The sequence below is a fragment of the Ursus arctos genome, unplaced genomic scaffold, assembly GCF_023065955.2.
Source record: "Ursus arctos isolate Adak ecotype North America unplaced genomic scaffold, UrsArc2.0 scaffold_14, whole genome shotgun sequence".
NCBI classification, from domain to species: Eukaryota; Metazoa; Chordata; class Mammalia; order Carnivora; family Ursidae; genus Ursus; species Ursus arctos.
Genome location: NW_026622808.1, coordinates 34,446,970 through 34,467,460, shown reverse-complemented (window position 1 = coordinate 34,467,460; position 20,491 = coordinate 34,446,970). Strand labels below are relative to the sequence as shown.

The following is a 20,491-nucleotide window of genomic DNA, read 5'->3' as shown; positions in this document are numbered from 1 at the left end:
TGGTGGCCCTGACCAGAGCAAGTAGGCAAGAAAAGGAAATAAAAGGCATCCAAATGGGAAAAGAAGAGGTAAAATTCTGTGTTCACAGATGACATGGTCTTATATGTAGAAAACTCTAAAGATTCCACACCTCCCAAAAAAGGACTAATAAATATTCAGCAAAGTTGCAAGATACAAAACCAACATATGAAAATCAGTTGCATTTCTATACATGAACACTGAACAATCTGAAAAGGAAATTAAGAAAACAGTTCCATTTACGTTAGCATCAAAAAGAATAAGATACTCGAATAAACTGAAGACAAAAGACTTGTACTCTGAAAACTATAAAACATGGGTATAGAAATTAAAGAAGATACTGAGAAATGGAGAGACATTCTGTGTTCATGGACTGGAAGACTTAATATTGTTGAAATGTCAACGCTACCCAAAGCAATCTACACATTTGATGCAATCCCTACCAAGCTGCAATGTGTTTTTGTTTTTGTGTTTTGCGGAAATAGAAAAATCCATCCCAAAATTCATGTGGAGTCTCACGGGACCCCAAAGGGCCTAAACAATCTTGAAAAAGAATAAAGCTGAAGATATCCTAATTTGAAACCTTACAAAGTTACAGTAATCAAAACAGTGTGGTACTGGCATAAAGACAGGCATGTAGGTCAATGGAAGAGCACAGAACCCGGAAATTAACCCTCACATTATATGGTCAAATGATTTTCTATGAGGATGCCAAGACCATTAAATGGGGGAAAGGAGAGTCTTTTCAACAAATGGTGCTGGGAAAACCGGATATCTACATGCTAAAGAAGGAAACTGGACCCTTACCTTACAGTATATACAAAAACTAACTCAAAATGGATCAAATACCTAAATGTAAATCCTAAAGCTATAAAAGTCTTAAAAGAAAACATAGGGAAATAGCTTTATGACATTGAGTTTGGCAATGATTTCTTGGATATGACAACAAAGGCCAGGCAACGAAAGAAAAAAAATAGACAAATTGGGTTTCATGAAAATTAAATACCAGTATGTATCAGAAGAACCATCAACAGAATGAAAAGCACAAACCATGGGTTGGAAGAAACATTTCAAATCATATATCTGATAAGGGATTGATATCCAGAATATATAAAGAACTCCTATAATTCAACAACAACAAAAGACAAGTAACCAGACTCAAAAATAGCAAAGGACTTGAACAGACATTTCTCTTAAAAAGATATACAAATAGCTAGTAAGGATGTGAAAAGATGCTTAAAATCATTAATCATTAGGGAAATGCAGATAAAAACCACAATGAGATACCACTTCATACCCATTAGGATGCCTATTATAAAATACTGTAAAAAACAACAACAACAACAACAACAACAACAAACAACCCAGAAAATAACAAGTGTTAGTGAGGATGTGGAGAAACTGGAACACTTGTGTGTTGTTGATAGGAATGTCAAATGGCACAGTCACTGTGGAAAACTCTTTGGCAGTCCCTCAAAAAGTTAAGCATAGAATCACGATATAACCCAACAATTTCACTCCTAGGTACATATCCTAAAGAATTGAGAACAGGGACTTCAACAGATACTTGTATGCCATTGTTCATTGCAACATTATTCACAATATCCAAAAGGTGGAAATGACCCAAGTGTTTATCGGCAGATGAATGGATAAACAAAAGTAGTATATCCGTACAATGGAATATAATTTAGCAACAAAAGGAAAGAGATTCTGCAACATGCTACAACATATAGTACCATATTGAAAATATGCTAAGTAAACTAGTCTAGACACCAAAGCTCATATATTTTATGATTTCATTTATATGAAATATCCAGAATGGGTAAATCCATAGAGACAGAAAGCACATTGGTAGTTGCCAGGGCTGGGGTGGGGGTAGGGGTCCGAGGAGGGGGCAGTGAGTAGAATGGAGAGTAATTGCTTAATGGATACAGGATTTTATTTTGGGGTGATGAAAATATTTCGAAAGTAAACAGAAGTGGTAATTGTATAACATTGTGAATGTACTAAATGATACCTAACTGTTCATTTAAAGTGGTTAATTTTATGTTATGTGAACTTTACCTCCACTTTTAAAAAAGAAAGTAACTGAAGCTCAGAGAAGTTGAGTTGTAGGAGATCTCACATCCAAGTAATTGGTGGAGTCAGAATTTGAACCCAGTTCCAAGAATTGAAATATGAATAAATAAATATTTTAAAATATTTATATTTATATATATCTATATGTTACACAGTGAGAAAGTAGGAGAATTTATTTACTTCAGGGGTAAATGACTTAACACTCGTCTTTTACTGAGAGCAGATTTATTATTTGCAAGGGAGAAGGAATGATGCCTCTGCACTGTGGGTGTTCAATAGTTCTTTTTCTGAGCTGGGGAGGAAGAATAGTCACCATTTACAGGCTTCAAGGTTTGGAGAGAACTTGAGATTATCTGGAAGGAGCCGTAACTCCCTCCAAGCTGGGGGGGAGAGGGTTCTTCCTCAAGGATGGGAGTTGGGGAAGGACCAACTCCTCCCGCATGTCATGTGACCTTTGGCAAATCACTTAACCTCCCTGAGATGGGTTCTTCATCTGTAAAATGGGAATAACATGCTTGCAACGGTGAGAAAGAAATGAGAAAATGGTTACAAACATTCTTTGAAAGTGCTAAATGTATGTGCAGGTTTCTTTAGCTCAGAAAAAAATTAGGCTAACATCTTCACTGTTAAGTCAATCCCACTATCTTCTTCCAGAGAAGATCACAGGCTCATACTCACCTCTATGAGAGATTAGCTGGGATTCCCAGACTCGGCTGTATTTTTGCAATTATCTTGGGCACCTATTTCGCTCTTATTGGAAATTGTATCTGACTCCTTCAGATGGGACCAGCAGTTGATCCATCTCAGTAGTCCCAAAGTCTAGTATAGGATTGGGTTGCATGAACATGTATTGGACAGAATATTAGGTGTGTCCACAGTTCCCATTTGCCATAAGGGGATTCAGTTACATTGAAAAGACCCTGGGGATTTGTTATAAAAAGATGAAAAGCACACAGTTCCTGAGGCTCCTGGGGGATACAGGCACACAAACATAATTATAATACAGCCTTAACTCCTGTGAGAGCAAACTTTCAGTGGGGGTTCAGACGAGGAAATATTTGGTTCAGACACTCTAGGAATCTAATCTCCCTTTTGGCTACTCCTTGGCCGTTTCCAGGCCTTACTCTGCTCCCATAGCAGTCACCTAATGTGCTGTTAGCGGTTGGGTGCTCAGTAACGTGTGGCTGGACCAACTCAGGCCACAGGGCCACCATCCCTCTTGCTAAATCTCTACTCCCAGTTAATAAACTCACTCTGCTTTAATGCCTGGCCCAAATGTCATCTCATCTGGGTAGCCTTCAGGAATGTGAAGGTCAGTCCTTTCTCTGGGCTTTCTTGTCACCCACAAGTATTTATTGGTCACATTCTGTTTCAGCCCTGAGGACAGAGTTATACAACTTGGCCTCTGTCCTAAGAGCTTCTGTCCACTGGGGAAGGCAGAACAGCAACAGGCAGTTAGACCACTCCAAGAGGGAAGCACAGGTTAAATACCATAGGAGTCGCAGGAGACAGCTTTGGGGACTACTTAGCCCGTACTCCCCTTTCCAAAACTCCCCACCCACTCAGGAGTGAGGCCTGAAGACTACATTTATGTTATGTGCCTCAGTTCTCCAGCAGTAGCTGATTGGCCCAGGGAGAATACCTAATTACAGATGGGCCAATTGGACTCTATACTCCAAGAACTTGGAGTCAAGTTTTAGTGATATAGACAGCTATGAAGCAACCAGTCAGAGGGCACTGGGCTGAGAGTCTCAGAAGAGGGGAGGAAAGGAAGCACAGGGCTCCTGCCTGAGGAGTCCAAAAAGTACCTCCTTCTCTTCTTACAATCAGCACCTTGTTTGGCTTAAAGGAATTTCAGGCTTTTGGACATCATCTCAATGGCCCCAACCGAGGCAGGAGTGGCCAGGCAGGCTCCCAACCTAGACTGGGGTAAAAGGAAGGGAGGGGACAAGTAGGTCAGGTCAGGAGAAGGAGTGAGAGTTGAGTGAAAGACAGAGAAGAGGATTCTGAGCAGGGAAAACAGAAAAGGCAAAGGCCAAGAGGTGGGAACAGCATGAGTAAGATAGAAAGAAACAAGACTGGAGTTGTGACCAGGGCTAGAGTCACATGGCCATTGTAAGCCACACTGAAAGTCAAAGACAACTTGTAGTTTCAATTGCACTAGGAGTGGAGGCTAGGGGATCATACTAGGGGTAGTGAGAACTCTATGATAGTCTGAGCAGGAGATGTTGCTGGCCTAAACTGGAGGAGGGGGGAGGGCACAAATGGACAAATGGAGTCAGAGCTGTTTAGGAAATAGCATGGCTAGGTCTTGGTAACTGAAAGTGGAGTTAAGGCAAAGGAGGAGTCAGAGTGACAGATGCCTACCTGGAGATGCCTTTGTGGAGAGGGGAGCTTACCTGAGAGGCAGGGAAGCAGAGCTAGAGAGGGTATGGTTTCTTAGAGCCTCATTGCTCAAAGCAGGGACCAGAACCAACAGCTCTGGCCCTACTTGAAAACTTGTTAGAAATGCAGATGCTAAGGACCCAACCCAAACTACCACAATAAAGTTCAAGAGGCTCTCACTGACTCATCACCTGATGAGTCATTAGTGTCCGCCCCATTCCTTCTCCCTTGTCTTGCTCTCTACCCAGTTTAATCTGTCAGGGATCGCTGAGAATCTTAAATTTGTAAGTGGAGATCCCTGGGTTTCAGGGATCTGTGAAGACCCTGAAACGGTATGTAGACTTTGAGGTGTATGGCAGTTTTCAGGGAAGAGGATCCACAGCAAGGTAAGGACCTATAAGATAACTAAAATAGAGGACAGAAAAATAGAGAAAATTCATGAAACCAAAAGTTTGTTCTTTGAAAAGATCAATAAAGTTGACAAACCTTTAGCTAGACTAAGAATAAAAGAGATTACTAAATCTGATTCAAATTGCTAAAACAAAAAATAGAAGTGGGGACATTACTCATGATCCTCAGAAACAGAAAGGATTGTAAGGGATTACTATGAACAATTGTATGACAACAAGCTGGATAAGCTACATGAAATGGGTGAATTCCTGGAAACACAAAACCGGGGACTAAATCGTGAAGAAATAGAAATTTTGAGTAGACCTATAGCTAGTAAGGAGATTGAATCAGTAATCTAAAATCTCCCAACAAGTAAAAGCCCCGAACTTAATAGCATCACTGGTGGATTCTACCCAACATTTAAGGAACTAATACCAATCCTTCTCAAACTTTTCCAAATAAATGAAAAGGAAGGAACACTTGCTAACTTATCCTATGAGGCGAACATTACCCTGATACCAAAGCCAGATAAAGACACTACAAGAAAAGGAAACTTTGGACCAATACTCCTTATGAACATTGATGCAAAAATCCTCAATAAAATACTAGCAAACCAAATTCAGCAGCATATTAAAGGAATCTACACTACATCCATTTGTAATTTACTTCTGGAATGCAAGAATAGTTCATACTGCAATCAATCAAGGTAAAACACTACATTAACAAATTGAGGGGAGGGAAATCCACATAATCTCAGTTGATACAGAAAAAAACATTTGACAAAATTCAACACATTTTCATGATAAAATCACTACAAGAACTAGTAATAGAAGGAAACTATTTCAACCACTTTCAACACCACAGCAACTTAAAGTCATATATAAAAAGCCCACAGCAAGAAACAAACAAGCAAACAAACAAACCTGAAGCAAAAATCACAATGGTGAAAATCCAAAATCTTTTCCTCTAACATCAGGAACAAGGTAACAGTGCCCCCTTTGCCACTTCTATTCAACAGAGTACTGGAATTTCTAGGCAGAGCAATTAGGCAAGAAAAAGAAATTAGAGGCATCCTTATTGTAAAGGAAGAAGTAAAAGAATCCCTGTTTGAAGATAATAGGATCTTATACATAGAAAACCCTAAAAATTCCACACAAACTGTTAGAACTAATAAATGAATTCAGCAAAGTAGCAGGATACGAAGTCAATATACAAAAATCAGTTGCATTTCTATACACCACCAATGAAATAAATAGAAATAACCAAGTGTTGGCAAGGACATGGAGAAATTGGAATCTTTCTGCACTGTTGGTGTGAATGTAAAATGGTACAGACGCTGTGGAAACAGTATGGTGGTTCTTCAAAAAATTAAAAATAGAATTACAATATAACCTAGCAATTCCGCTTCTGAGTGTGTACCCCAGAGAACTGAAAGCAGGGTCTCAAAGAGATATTTATTTATTTTTAAAGATTTATTTATTTGAGAGAGAGCATGAGTTGGAGGGGCAAAGGGGGAGGGAGAAAGAATCTCAAGCAGACCCACACTGAGCGCAGAGCCTGACGTGGGGCTCAACCTCACGACCCCGAGATCATGACCTGAGCCAAAACTGAGAGTCAGGGGCTTCATTGACTGTGCCACCCAGGCGCCCCTCAAAGATATATTATACCTGTGATCATGGCAGTATTATTCACAATAGCTAAAATGTAGGGGGAACCCAAATGTCCATTGATGGATAAATGGATAAATAAAAGGTGATATATACACACAATGGAATATTATTCAGCCTCTAAAAGGAAGGAAATCCTGTCACATGATACAACAAGACGTAACTCGAGGTCAGTCATTCGAAAGACTAATATTGTATGATTCCATTTATATGAAGTATCTAAAGTAGTCAAATTCATAGAACAGAAAGTAAAATGGTAGTTGCCAGGGCTGCGGAGAACAGAGAATGGGAGTTAATGGGTGTAGAGTTTCAGTTTTAAAAAATAAGAAGAGTTATGGAGACAGCGGATGGTTCTCATGGTTGCACATTACCAATATATTTAATGCCACTGAATGGTACACTTATAAGGGTTAAGAAGGTAAACTTTATGTTATATGTACTTTTTTACAATAAAAAAAAAAAACAGAGAAGAAGAGTTGAGATCCAGAGAAATGTTTCCACAGTCGGATGTGGGGTTACAAACACAATGGAACCCGCGATATTGAGAGCAAAGTAAACTTTTTGCTTTTATAAAAAGCATTTGTTTCCTATGGAAGCATATCTGGAGTTTAGGAGCCACCAATTTGGTCCTTAATGAGCTGCATGTCAACTCTCCTGAATGCTCTGACCCTCTTAAGCAGCCTTTGGGGGTCCCAAAACTTGTTCATTACAGCCTTTGTCACACTGAATGGCTGTTTGTGTGGCTGTCAACCCGAGGAGCCTGTGAACATGAGGCAGGACCCTGTTTCCTGTCCAGCACATGGTACTCCAGGAATGAATGAAAGAATAAGCAAATGAGTGACCATCAGGAGGGAGATGCTCCTGCAGTTCTAAGCAGGATGAGGGAAATTGTAGTTTGGGTTCTTCCCATGGTTTTCTCCATCTGTTTCTTTCCAGTCTTTGCAGCCTGCCCCTGACACTTGCCAATTGCAGGAAGCCTTCCCAGATTATGCCCAGCTACCACATGAAAGGTCTGGGCCTACAGGACAACTCATCTTCACTATCTTCCCCTCACCTGGAGAAGGAGGTAGGCAAGGGAGTTCATGCAGGGAGCCATGAACTGCCTTTTTAGGCAGGTAGGTAGGCTGGGGGAGGGAGGATGGAGAATCAGGCCCCCTGCTTCAGACCCCAAAAGAAAGGGGCTGGGATGCTTGCTCATCCTTCCCCAGGGCAGGGGTCCCAATAGACCTGGTAGAGGCCAGTGGGCTGCTCAAGTCCCTCTGGGAAGAAGATGTTGTCCTCCAAGGTGGCATCTTCAATAGGTTGCTGGAGAGGGGATATGTACCACAGGCCAAGCAGTCTCTGGGGTGCTGGCTGAATGCTCACCTCCCGTCCCTCCTTTCCCAATAGAGAGGAGAGCAGGAGCTCTGGACTTCATCCTTATAGCTGAACAGGCTTGAACAAGTTAGTTAACTTCTCTGAGCCACAGATTACTCATCAGTTAAAATGAGGCAATGCCTACCTTGTAGGATTGTTTTTTTTTTAAATATTTTATTTATTTATTTGACAGAGAGAGAGCACAAGCAGGCGGAGAGTCAGGCAGAGGGAGAGGGAGAAGTAGGCTCTCCACTGAGCAGAGAGCCTGATGTAGGGCTCGATCCCTAGACGCTTCACCGACTGAGCCACCCAGAGGCCCTACCTTGTAGGACTGTTGAAAGAACACTTTGAGGGGCTGAGCCTGGGACCTTGCTCAAAGGAGGAGCTCAGTGCCTGCCTGGATTTAGCGCGGCACTCAAGCTGCACAAAGGTCAGTAACTGCCACCAGAGGCCTGGCTGTAGCATCACCAGTTAAACCATGTGACTGGGCTAGTGACAAAGCCTCTGGCGCCTCAGCATCCTGAGATAAAGGATGGGAAAGATCTGTTCCCACCATCTCCCTCCCATGAGTGGCAGCTGAGAGGAAACCACGGGACAGAGACAGCTTTAGAAAAAAAAAACAAACACAAAAGCCAACTCTCATTGAGCAATTACCTGGGTCAGGCTAAGTCCTTTATGGCCATTAGCTCATCCAGTCCTCGCAAACACCATAGGAAGGGTACTATTCTCTGCATATATCCATTTTATTTCTGTCTGTCCATTTACTATTTTTAGAGCAGTTTTATGTTCACAGCAAAACTGAGCAGAAAGTACGCAGATCCCCAAAACCCCCTGCCCCCCACACCCCCAGCCTCAACTAGCAACATCCTTCACCAGAGTGGTACATTCGTCACAGTCCGTGAACTACAGTGAAGTGTAGACTGACACATCATCACCTCCCAAAGTCCGTAGTTTACTTAGGGTTCCCTCTTGGTGTTTGTACATTCTATGGGTTTGGAAAAATGTACGGTGACATGTATAGTTTTAGTTTTCAATACAATTTATTTTTACCAAAACAGTGCATGCTTAGTGGCTTCAAAGCTAGAGTACAAAAAAGACTTGTATGAAAAACCAGCCCTGCCCTGCCCACTCTTCCTTTCCAACCCAGGCCACAGGGGCAGAGGGGCCAACATGGTCCTCAGGCTCAGTGGGTTGCACCCTTAGCACTGAGGTCATGAACCTTCTCTCCTGGATCAGGAATACCAAAGGGGACTGGGGACAAATAGCCCATTGGGGCCAAGTGGCCAGATTGGCTGAATATGCCCTCTACCCCAAGGTCAGCCAAACCCACTAACACTTCGGTCTGGCTTTTGCTGGAATAGGTGCTCTGGTGTGTGTGTGTGGCAGGGGAGTGGTTATGTAGGGAGGTGGATAACAGGGGATCCCATGGCTTCCGGTAGCAGCAAGGCCCAGCTTACTCTGCTCAGGATTTCAAGTCTCTAGGCCTCACCTCAGGGTAAAGAACATCACATCCACATCCTGTTTGACACCAGCCTCTCCTCCAAGACCAGTAGTTCTCTGCCTTGGCTGTGAATGAATCACCTGTGGAACTTTTGGAAACAATGATGCCTGCGACCATTCTGTAGAGATACTGATTTAATTTGTTTGGAATTGGGTCCTGGCACTGGGAGGTCAGAAGAACTCCTCAGGTAATTCCAATGTCCAGCCAGGGTTGAAAACCTTGTACTAGCCTGTCAGCTCACTGAAGAGCCTTGGTTGTTGGTTCATCATGCCTGGCCCTAGGGAATGTCTGCTTTTCTTTGCCCTGCCTCCCTAGCCAGAAGGGCACGGCAGCCTTTGCTCTCAGGTACAACGTAACTAAATTTCCCTGTAACAAGGTCCACAGCACCAGTGCTCTGTCCATAGCACCATTACAGAGAATTTGCTGTCCTCCTTAGAGTAACCAAGGCCATGATGCTTTTTTATGGATTCTTTCAAACAAAAGCCCCTGGAATCCATTCTTGCCTGGCTTGGGGGGTGAGAAGCTCAAGCTCACCTTACTCGAGTCCCCTCTGCTTTGCATCTTTGAGGAAAAGAAATGGGGAGGTCAGAGTTTGCTCTCCACCTAGGCTGCCCTGGGTATCTTCCAGATCCTATAGGTAAGGCTTGCAGCCCCCATGAAGTCAAATATGTCCTGCATTCAACAACGGACAAGGACAATTCTGGAGGCTACAGGGATTTCAGAAGAGAGTCAGGCAAATCTGAATGCTACTTGAGGATTGAGAATCTCCTATCTTCTGCCTACTGGACCCAGGCACAGAAAGGGGCCTGATGTGCTCCTGATTTAGGAGACCTATGTGGGCTCTGGGCCACAGCATGGTGACTTCAGAACCCTTAAGAGAGAGTCAAAGTTGGGAGCAGATGGCCAGGTGAGCAGTGAGTTGGGGATGTATTGGCAGTTGCAACAAAGCTGAACCAGAACCAGGAACTAGAAGTGGTGGTGGGGGAAGATCCTCAGGACAGGTCTCTGAGGTGACCCCTGCAAGTGGTATTCCTTGGCTTATTCTCTTTCTTTGTAAAGCCCAGGCTTTGAAGTCATAGATTCATGGCAGGTCGAGCCTGGAAGGGTCTGGAAACCACATGACAGACAGTTTTCAAACAGAGTTCCTGAGGACCCGAGAGAGTTCCTCAGAATTGGAAGGAGCTCTGCCACACCGTGTCCTGCAACTCCCAACATAGTTTCTTTTATCTACTTAATGAACAGCTGTACAAGAATTCACTGGGGGGGAAATGGATTCTACAGTAAACTAATACTTACAAAATTTGAAAACCACGGATCTAGTAAACTTCTGATGAGAAGCTTGCCTGGGGTCACCCTCTAGTCTTTTACTTAGGCAGGCCTGTCCCCACATCTCACTCACGGTCGCCACAGAGTAGACAGCAGAAGGTCCTCTGTGGAGGCACGACTTGCATGCTGCGACAAAAATGGCCAAGAGAGAAGCCACATGGGGGAGGACCCCTCTCAACAGAATGAATGACCCAAGACCCAGAACTGCAGACCCTGAGAGGCAGGGTGAAGTTGCCTTGGCTCTAAGGTCAAAAGACCTCAAGATTCCAGTCTGTTCTTACAGGGAAATGTAGGGACCTGGTCTCAGAGGCAGGGCTCTGGGGTTCCTGGCTGCCCCCCCCCCCCACTTCCTGAGACATTAGCCTTCTCTTCAAGGGAGGCGGCTGGGCACAGTCATTCAGTCCCTACACTGTGGGCCCTTGAGGATGGGACATGTCATCTCTACCTTGTGCTGCATCTTCCTCAGCCCAAGAGACACAGGATACGAGGTTAGGCATAGAGCCAGAACTCAGGAATCCTTAACTTCACTGAAAATATTTTTGTGTTGATTTGTTTTTAAAACAAGGCTTCAGTCAAGTGACTGTACCCATCCCCTAACATACAAACTGTGACCCTTTCACAACTGTGGCTGACTTTTTACACTAGATGTAGTGAAACTTTCTTCCGCCTCCTGTCTTCTTTCCTGGGTTGGCTTCTCGGGTGGTGAAAGTCTCTATACTCTGGAAAGAGTGGGCTCTGGGCACTCCCATTTCTTCTCCTAACCTTCTAATTCCTCTGAGCAGTCCAGTGGCTGAGGGCATCCCAAGGCTATCAGGGTTGCTTATCAGTGCAGCAGAATTTGAGAGCATGTGCTTGCCCAGGAAACAGGTGGAATATTTAACAAGTGAAAGACTGTGAATGTATCACACTGAGGGAAGATCGGGTTCTCAGCTTAGAGGTCTTTACCTCTCTTTGCCATGGAACATCCAGAACACCAGTGATCAGAACTTTTATATGTACTGAGTTTGTGTGGGGCCCTCTGTTCCCCCTCTTCCCCTGGGTCTCAAGGGACAGGATGATGGCCAAAGACCACAGATCCAGGCTCCTGCTATTCTCACCTGTTGGCCATGACCAAGATCCGAGAAACTGTCCTCATCCCCAGGTCTCTGACTGACCCCCTCACGCTTTACAACGTGAGCCCCTCCAGACTCCATACCTCCCTCCAAAGTCCAAAGGCCATTTCTGAAGCCCTCTGTCCCCCGAAGTCATGCCCGCTAATCCCCGGTTGTCCTGGTCTCTGATCCTGTGGGGAGGCAGACGGCTTTGTGACTTCATAAAAGCCTATCTTGTGACAAGTTTGGACCAGATGAAGTGGGAGCTGGGCTGAGGGGCTCCCCGCAGAAACATCATGTGACTTTTCATGGAGAGAAACCCCTACCTCTGAGGGAATGAAGAGGAACTGCCTCATGGTAAGAGCCCAAGACATCTTCTACACTTAGAGACAATCTTCCCTGATGACTTCGGCTCCCAGGCCTAACTGGGTATTCCTGGCTATGCTGGCAATATTTTTCAGAGGTCCAGCCACATTACAGTGAGGTTTAGGGAGGAGCAGGAGGTGGTGATTACTTCGAGTGGTAGTGGTGGTCCTCTGGCCTCTGAATTGGAAGTCAGGCTTCATCCCAGCAGGGAGGCAGGGTGGATAGGCTGGTTTGGGGAGGATCACATGTCTGGCTTCACATCCAAGGGGCTCCTTGGCCTTGACTGCCTTCACCCTTGATCAGTGCTAGCCTTTGAAGGCATGAGGAGGCCTAGGAACAGATCTTCTTAAACCATCCTCTGATCCATGCAATTTTCCATTCTGGGCTGGGACAGAGAGTGGACAGGTGATCCCCCAGGGTAGTTACTCCTCCACTTCCCAGTGCTTCTGAAAATATGCTTTAGGATTTTTCTGGTGAGGAGCTCATTTCTCATTTAAATGAGGAAAACCCAAGCTCTTCCAACAGGCAGTCCAAGGGGGGCAAAGAGAAGCCAGCTGAGGAACTGCAATGGGGCAGCATTAGACCAAGAATAATCAAGATAGGAATGGTCATCCCTTCCCTAGTGTTTACTGTGTGCCAGGCCTCAAGCTAAGCATTTTACATGCATTATCACATTCACTCCTCAATGCTAGAAAGATTTTATTCCCATTTTCCAGACAAGGAAATTGACACTCAAGAGGTGAAGGGATTAGGCCAGGGTCCCACAGATGGTAAAGGGGGGCATCAGTATTAGGATGCAGGCGTGATTTCTTCCAAAGCTGACCGAACTGCTGACCCATCTCCTTCTGCAAACTCTTCACAGTAAAGAGGAAAAACTATTTTCTCATTCCTGACCATATAAGTGATAGGGTTAAAGAGAGAAGGGTGGAAGGGAAGAATTTGAGCCTGATATCATTGTCAGCTTGTGGCTAAAGGAGCCTTGACTGCTTGGCCTGTCTAATCTTTAATGAGACCCATTGGGAGACAGCTGTTCTGATTTGCTTCTAACTATTTTGAAGATGATTTAAGAGAGGCTCTGGGGGCCACTGGTGGGGAGTCCTTGGGGTCTGTGGCTGAGCAGTGATTCTGCAGTGGGGTTGCCAGATAAAATATAAGATGACCAGTTCACTTTTAATTTCAGATAAACTATATTAAAAAAAATACAAGTATGTTCTAAAGATTGCATGGGGCTCTTCTGGAGGTTCCTCAGTCTTACTGGGACCCTGGTAGGTGGGAGATGGGGTGCGTCTGAGGGGACGATTGCTGCTTCATTTCTCACCTGAGACTCAGGCCTCTCTATGAAGTTGTAGCTGTGGAAACAGGAGGCAGGAACTGGGTTCTGGAGACCGCAGCGTCTGTGGCTACTGGACAAGCTTAAACTTGTCTTTGTGGTGCCTCAGTTTCTCCCTCTGCAAAATGAGAGTGATGGATGTGGATGCTGTCACACGGGAGTGGTGGTTGTACACACTGCATGGGCAGTGGGGGCAGTGTTACATTTTTCTAAGGGGCTGCCAGGGTTCGCAGGCAGGGGGAGGGCACCAATTCCCTCTTTGTCCAGACTGGGGTCTCCAGAGCCTGGCAGCCTTAAGCCTCTCCATGGTGGCTCCTGTGACCCTTGGACACTTGCAGCAGCAGTCTTGTTCAGCCAACAGTGGAGCAGGGGTGGACGTGGGATAGCTGGCATTGATTTCCAGCCCCAAGGAGTTGTAGGAGGAGGCGTGGGAACTGTGTGGCACCAGGGCAGGGATGGGCTGGTGAGAGCACCCGGGTCCGGGGGGCGTGGAAGTAGGTGACTGCAGAGAAGGGGTGGTAGACAGGGGTGGGGCATCCTGAGGCCAGAAGACTTGGTGCTATTGATCTTCTTACTCCGGTGCGTGGGTGTGTTTTGGGGTGAGGGCAGGGGGAGCATACCCAAGTCTGTAGCCTTTGGTGTTGGGGCCAGTGACGGGCTGCTCTCGCTCTTTCTCTGCCACCAGGCAGCCTTGTAAGTATGACTTATTGCCCTTTTGGATGGTGGCTGGTGCCATCTGAGGCACACCACAGGGAGGGCTTGAGTACAGGAGGAGCAGGGGGAGACAGTCCAGAGATGTTCTTCCAAAGAGGCCAAGGAATCTCTTTTCAGTGATTCAGGAGCAATGTGTCAGCCAAGTCAGGTGTGTGGGTTTGTGCTTGCAGGTGCTAAGATGTGTCCGTGAGGACTGGTGCCAGTGCATAGGTGTGCACGCCTGTGTATCGGGCACATGTTCCTGTCCTGTGAAATGTGTCAGCGAGCATGGTTGGAATGTGTATGGAGTCTGGGAAACCAGGGTGCTGCCCCTTCCCTTCCCAGAGTGGGAGTCTGAGTGTGCCATCAGTTGCCGTGTGTGTGTGTGTGTGTGTGTGTGTGCACGTGTGTGTTGGTAGGGGCAGGGTGGCTGCAGGCATTAGGGAGCAAAGATTCTGGAGGAACATCTCTATAGGCCCTGTGTAGCTCCTGCTCTGCTTCCCCAGCCTCCTCAGTCCTGGCTTTTCCAAAGCTCCTCTGTGATGCTCTCCAATCCCATCACTGACCCGGGGCCCGGCTTGGGTTTCTGGAGGGGAGCAGTGCCATCTGGTGGCAGACTGAGGCTGCGCCAGGAGCGGGTGAGTTGGACCCTGGGTTCCCACAAAGGCTCTCTCAGGACACCAGTCAGCAGGGAAGTAAGTCACTGTTGTGCTAGCTAGAACATGGAAAGAGGGAGGGTATCTAAGGCTTAAATGTTCCAAACTCATGCATTTTGGGTTCATGGCTCAGGGAGGCATGGCCAGAAAGTCAGCTGAAGGAGTGCTGGAGGATAGGTGTAGGAAAGTTGTGAGTGCAGCCTCTGGGCCCACAAACCTGGGCCCCCATTCCTTGGGCCACCTCTCTGGGCTCAGATTTCTCACATGTATAGGTGGCTACCCATATCTACCCTGTGGGGGGTGGTAGTGAAGGTTGTATGAAAAAGTTTGGGTTCACACTTGACTCAGAGCTGAGCCTGCTGTACAGTCAAAGGAAATGGTAGTGCCCATTACTAATATAGGCAAAGTTCCAGAAGTACAGAGAAGTTGAGCGTGTGCCATGGCAGGTGAAAGGGTTGCAGAGAGGTGACAGGTCTGTGGCGCTGCCACCTCACATTCTAGAATTTTATGCCTGAGCAGCTACTTCAAGTTACACAATCAAAGGAGGAGGGAGGTCTCTTTTCTGGAAAAGGGGAATGGAATCAAGAGACCTGCATCCAAGCTCTGGCTAGCTTCTTACTAGTTGTGGAACCGGAGCACAGCAGCAGGCTTGCTGTGTGCTGTGTCCCCACCCCTGTGAAAGTGTTGTGTGCAAGGACTCCATAGAAATGCATAGAAACTTGCACAGTACTCTCAGAGAAAGAAAGGCTGGGTAGGATCTTGTCAGGGAGAGATTCTGTCAGCTGTGGAGTCACATTTATTTTTCATGTCCCTAAAAAGGGATACCTGAGTCAGAGTCGGGAGTCGTTCTGGTTCCACTGCTAATTGGTTGTGGGATGTTAGGCAAGTCATTCATTCTCCCTGGGCCTTACTTTTCTTAGCTGCAAAATAAAGGAATTAAATGAGATGACCTCTGAAGTCAGCCCTGCCTTAATCTACGCTCTTTTAAATTTTTCCCTTTCCTCTGCCTCACATGAGACCTAAGATAAATATTTATTGATCCTTCAGGTTAGGTCTTGAACATAAAGACAAAGAAAAACCAGTGTCTTCTGTTTAATGAGTGCTGTGATTTCTGATATGCTTGTGGGAAATACTGGTACACTTTAGGTATAATGGAGCCAATGAGAGAATAGAACAGAGGCTCAACCCTGTCACACGAGGCAGAATAAGGTACTGAGAAGGTGTCAGGTGGTTGCAGCGCTGGCTTAGGTGGATCGGATCCCTCACTACTCGCTTCCGCCTTGCGAAGCCGCCAGTGAGTACCCAGCAGTTCGCGTCTATGAGGAAAAACTATAAAGACCAGAAGTCAATGCGCGGGGAGTAAGTACTGCAGCACCAATCAAGACTGGTAGGCCCCGCCCCTACAAGAGGAACTTCATTTCCCAGGAGGCCCCGGGGCTCTTCGAGTTCTCCTCCCGCCCCCTGCCAGCGAGCCTCGCGCCAAGTCGGGGTGCGCGCGCGCTCGCGCGCGCGGGGCACGTAACACGCGAGTGACGCATAATATGTGGGCCGCTCTGGATCTGTGGTCGCGCTGTGTGTGAGTGAGGGAGAGTGAGTGCGGGACCTGAGGCGGTGTGTGTGAACTGTGGCCGCTGGCGGGGTCAGGGGGGAGCGGCGGAGCCGCCCGGGAAGGTGAGTGGGGGAAAAGAGGGAGACGGCTCTCTGGGAAGGCCGAGAGGAGACAGGGCGTGTGGCGGGGCGGGAGGGAGAGTGGGCGCCGGGCTGGGGGAGGGGCGGCACCTGCCTGGGCCGCCGGCGGGGAGGGGGCGGGCCGGGACGGCGGGGAGGCTGGGTCCGGGGCCTGACAGGACTTTTCCTCCTCCAAATTCTTGGCTCGGGGGCGGGGCCTCCACGTTCTTCTCCCAGTCCGCAAAAGAAGCTTCCCCAGAGTAACTCTTCCGCCCGGATTGGGGGGCAGGGATGTGCTTGCCCCTGCCTGGAGGGGGGGTGCCTCTCATTCCCCTCGTCAACCTTTTTCCTTCCAGTCTTTCCATTTTCCGTTCCGTACGGGCTGGGGGGCTCCATCTTCCCTGCCGTACGGCGGCCCCCTTCCCGGGCTGTGTCTCCGCCTCCAGCTCCAGTCACCTGGGCGGGCTCTCCCCTCCCTCGGCCTCGTGCCACCTCCCTTTGCACCCGTCCGGCTTTCTGACCGGGCGAGGGGGGCGGAGCTTTCCGGGCACTCCTCCCACCCCCATGGTGGAGGGGAGGGGTAGAGAGAGAGGTGTGTGGGTCTTGCAGCGTGGAACCAAACCTCAGAGTGCCCGCGAAGCTTCCCGGGAGTCTATTTCCGGGGGTTATAGTCGTTTTCAACTGGGGTGACAGGCATTTGCTTAACTCTTCTCTTCCTAGACGGTTTCCGTCTCACTTCCTCTTACCCAAGAGTTAGAGCTTGGGTTTCGCATTTGTTGATGAATAATTTTGGAGTGTGTAATGGTTCTTTTGAGTCCCAAATGAATCGCCTTTGTATACGTCACATTGTCCTCAGTTTTTCTTTACTCTGCCTTTTCAGCGAAGCCTTTTAATTAGTATACAGGTTTAATTATTAGCATCATCTTCCTGTTCTACACGCTTTGTTAATGTACAGAGTGAGGGGTTCATTGGCAGTGTCGTCCTGTAATTTTCTTTTTCCAGTGTCTTGGAGTTTACCTTTGAGGTTTAAGCTTGCATATGTAGACTCTTTAGGAATTGATTTGGTATTTCTTTGCTTGATGCTGTCAAGATTTTTGTATATAGCAGTATTATCTATTTTTGAGTGGTGATATATTTTGGAGGTTAAGGAGATAATACATACAGAAAGTGGAGAATATAAAGGAAGTCATTTTATGCTCAAAATCTCTTGAGTAGTTGAGCACAGTGTTTTACTGTTCTACCTATTGTACAGTTATTAAATGTAATAGGGGAGGAATCTGGTAGAATGAACCACAAGATAGTTTGAAGTGAATGAAATTGGGTTTATATCAGTTTCCTTATTATTATTATTATTAGTTTGACATTGTCATGGACGCTTACAGAAAATTGTTATGTGTGATCTTATATGTCATACTAATTATGGGATAAATTTTACTTGAAGCTCCAAACTTGGATTTCTCACCCCCCGCCCTTTTTTTTAAATAAGGAAGAATGCTTTCAGACATTTGTTTTGTCATTTTAACCTTATGAGATCTGTCCTTAACATGGACTTAATTTTAGGCTTTGGTGTAGTTTCTGCCGAATAGGTCGTTAAGTATTGTGTATTTGTGTTTATGTTTTAAACAGTTAAAAAAGTTTACAAAATAACGGAAAAATGATAGAGCTGGGTTAATAACCTATCCTGAAAAATCTTCATTCTACCATTACCCCTCAAAGTCTGTTACCTGCACAAAAGTAATAGGTATTATCTGTTGCTTATGTGTTCTTCCAGAGATATTTTATTCAAGGGGCGGGTGCATGCATGTGCACACACATACTTTGATTTTCTCATTTGACATATATTTGAGCATTGGTTCAAATTAGGAAAGGAAATGTGTCTTAATCTTTTCAACTCATAATTATGGAAATTTTCAAACGTTTGAAATAATAGTGAAATGAACACTTGTTTATCCCTCGAGATTTGATGATTATTGATATTTTGTTATGTTTTCTCTATAGGTGTGGTGTATATTTCTTATTTGGTGGAATCATTTGGAAATTAGTTGCAGACACATCACCTCCTAAATATTGGCAGGCAACCTTTAGGATAAAGACGTTCCACATATTTTTTGTAGGGCTCTATATTATTTCATTGCATGGACATATTACCATATTACCCTCGCAACAACCATTTCCATTTTACAGATAAGGCAATTGAGAAGTTAAAATAACTTGACCAAAATCTCACAGGTATATTCGCAGATTTGGGATATGAGTGCTTGAAACCCTTTTCTACCAAGTACCAATTGATTGGTCTTTGGGACTTTGCTCAGCCCATCTATCATCTGTAAAAAAGGGCAGGGTGGTTGTGAAAATTCAGAATAACATAAGAAATTAACCAAATATCTGTCCCATATTAATATTCAGTAATTGGCAACTGTTGTGTCATTATTGGATAGGCCATAAGTTCTGTGTATCACTTAAAGAGCTCACTTTAAAACATGGTGAGTTGAGTAATTTACTTTCACTGTTCTATGCACAAGATGGCTGCACCTTTAACATTTTATATGAATCGTCTTTCACTGATAATTAAATGAATTATCATTGATATTATTTTAGTCTGAGTTTATATTTTTGCTGGGCAAGTGATTATTCCCAATGTTTATAATTATTTATAATTATAAATATAAAAATATATTTAAAATTATTCTTAAGTATAATTAATTGTACGTTTTGAAAATGGTGCCAAAAGAATATGTTTCTAAATTGAACTCTAAAATTTTATTATTTTAACGCTCTTGAATTGACCTTTATTAAACGTAATATTTTCCTTAAACTTTGGCTGTATGTGCTGTACTATGTTGATCACTTAAGTTATCCAAGAGGCATTCCCTCCTGATCTTCTTTTTCCACTTTATTTTTTAATTTTTATTTTTTTAAAGATTTTATTTATTCGACAGAGAAAGAGAGCAAGCACAAGCAGGGGGAGCGGCAGAGGGAGAGGGAGAATCAGGCTCCCCACTGAGAAGGGAACCTGATGTGGGGCTCCATCCCAGGACCTGGGATCATGACCTGAGTAGAAGGCAGATGCTTATCTGACTGAGCCACTCAGGCACCCCTTTATTTATTTATTTAAAAAAAAATTTTTTTTTTAAGTAGTCTCCACACTGCACATGGAGCCCAATGTGGGGCTTGGACTCACAACCCCGAGATCAAGACCTGAGCTGAAATCAAGAGTTGGAGGCTTAGCTGACTGAGCCACCTAGGCGCCCCATTTTTTCCACTTTAAAAAAATTGTGGTAAAATTCACATACCATAAATTGACCACTAACCATTTTAAAGTGTTCAGTTCAGTGGCATTTAGTAGATGAATGATGTTGTGCAACCATTACTTCTTTTAGTTCCAAGACATTTTCATCACCTAGTTTCCATCATTCCGTATTTCCCCCTTCCCCAAGCCCCTGGCAACTTGTAGGCAGCTTTCTGATGGATTTACCTATTCTGGATGTTTCACATAAATAGAATCCTGCAACATATAACTTTTTGTGCCTGGCTTCTTTCGCTTGGAATATTTTCAGTTTTCATTAGTAGCTCTAACATGTACCAGTACTTCATTTCTTTCTGTGGCTGAATAATAGTGCATTATATGAATGTAACTATGTTTTGTTTATCCATTCATCCCTTGATGAACATCTTTTGGCTATTGTTTCCACCTTTTGGTTATTGCGAATATGCTACTTTGAGCATTTGTGTACAAATATTTCTTTGAATATCTATTTTCAATTCTTTTGGGTATATACCTTGGTGTGGAGTTGCTGGGTCATATGGTAGTTCTATATTTAACTTTTTTTTTAAACTTTTTGAGGAGGGGCCAAAGTGTTTTCCATAGTTGTGCCATTTTACATTCCCACCAGCAGTGTGCATTCCAGTTTCTCCAATTCCTACTAATGCTTGTTATTTTCTGATTTTTTGGTTATAGTCATTTT

The 20,491-nt window shown here is 44.8% G+C and overlaps 1 protein-coding gene across 1 annotated transcript in view; it reads left to right on the top strand.

Annotated features, from left to right (window-relative positions):
- Window positions 1–16,344: 16,344 nt before the first annotated feature.
- Window positions 16,345–20,491, top strand: part of DCAF1 (DDB1 and CUL4 associated factor 1) — a 72,546-nt gene continuing 68,399 nt past the window's right edge. The window contains exon 1 of the mRNA XM_026500939.4: window positions 16,345–16,529. The gene's annotated coding sequence lies outside the window, so the exon portion shown is untranslated. The remainder of the gene's footprint in view (window positions 16,530–20,491) is intronic.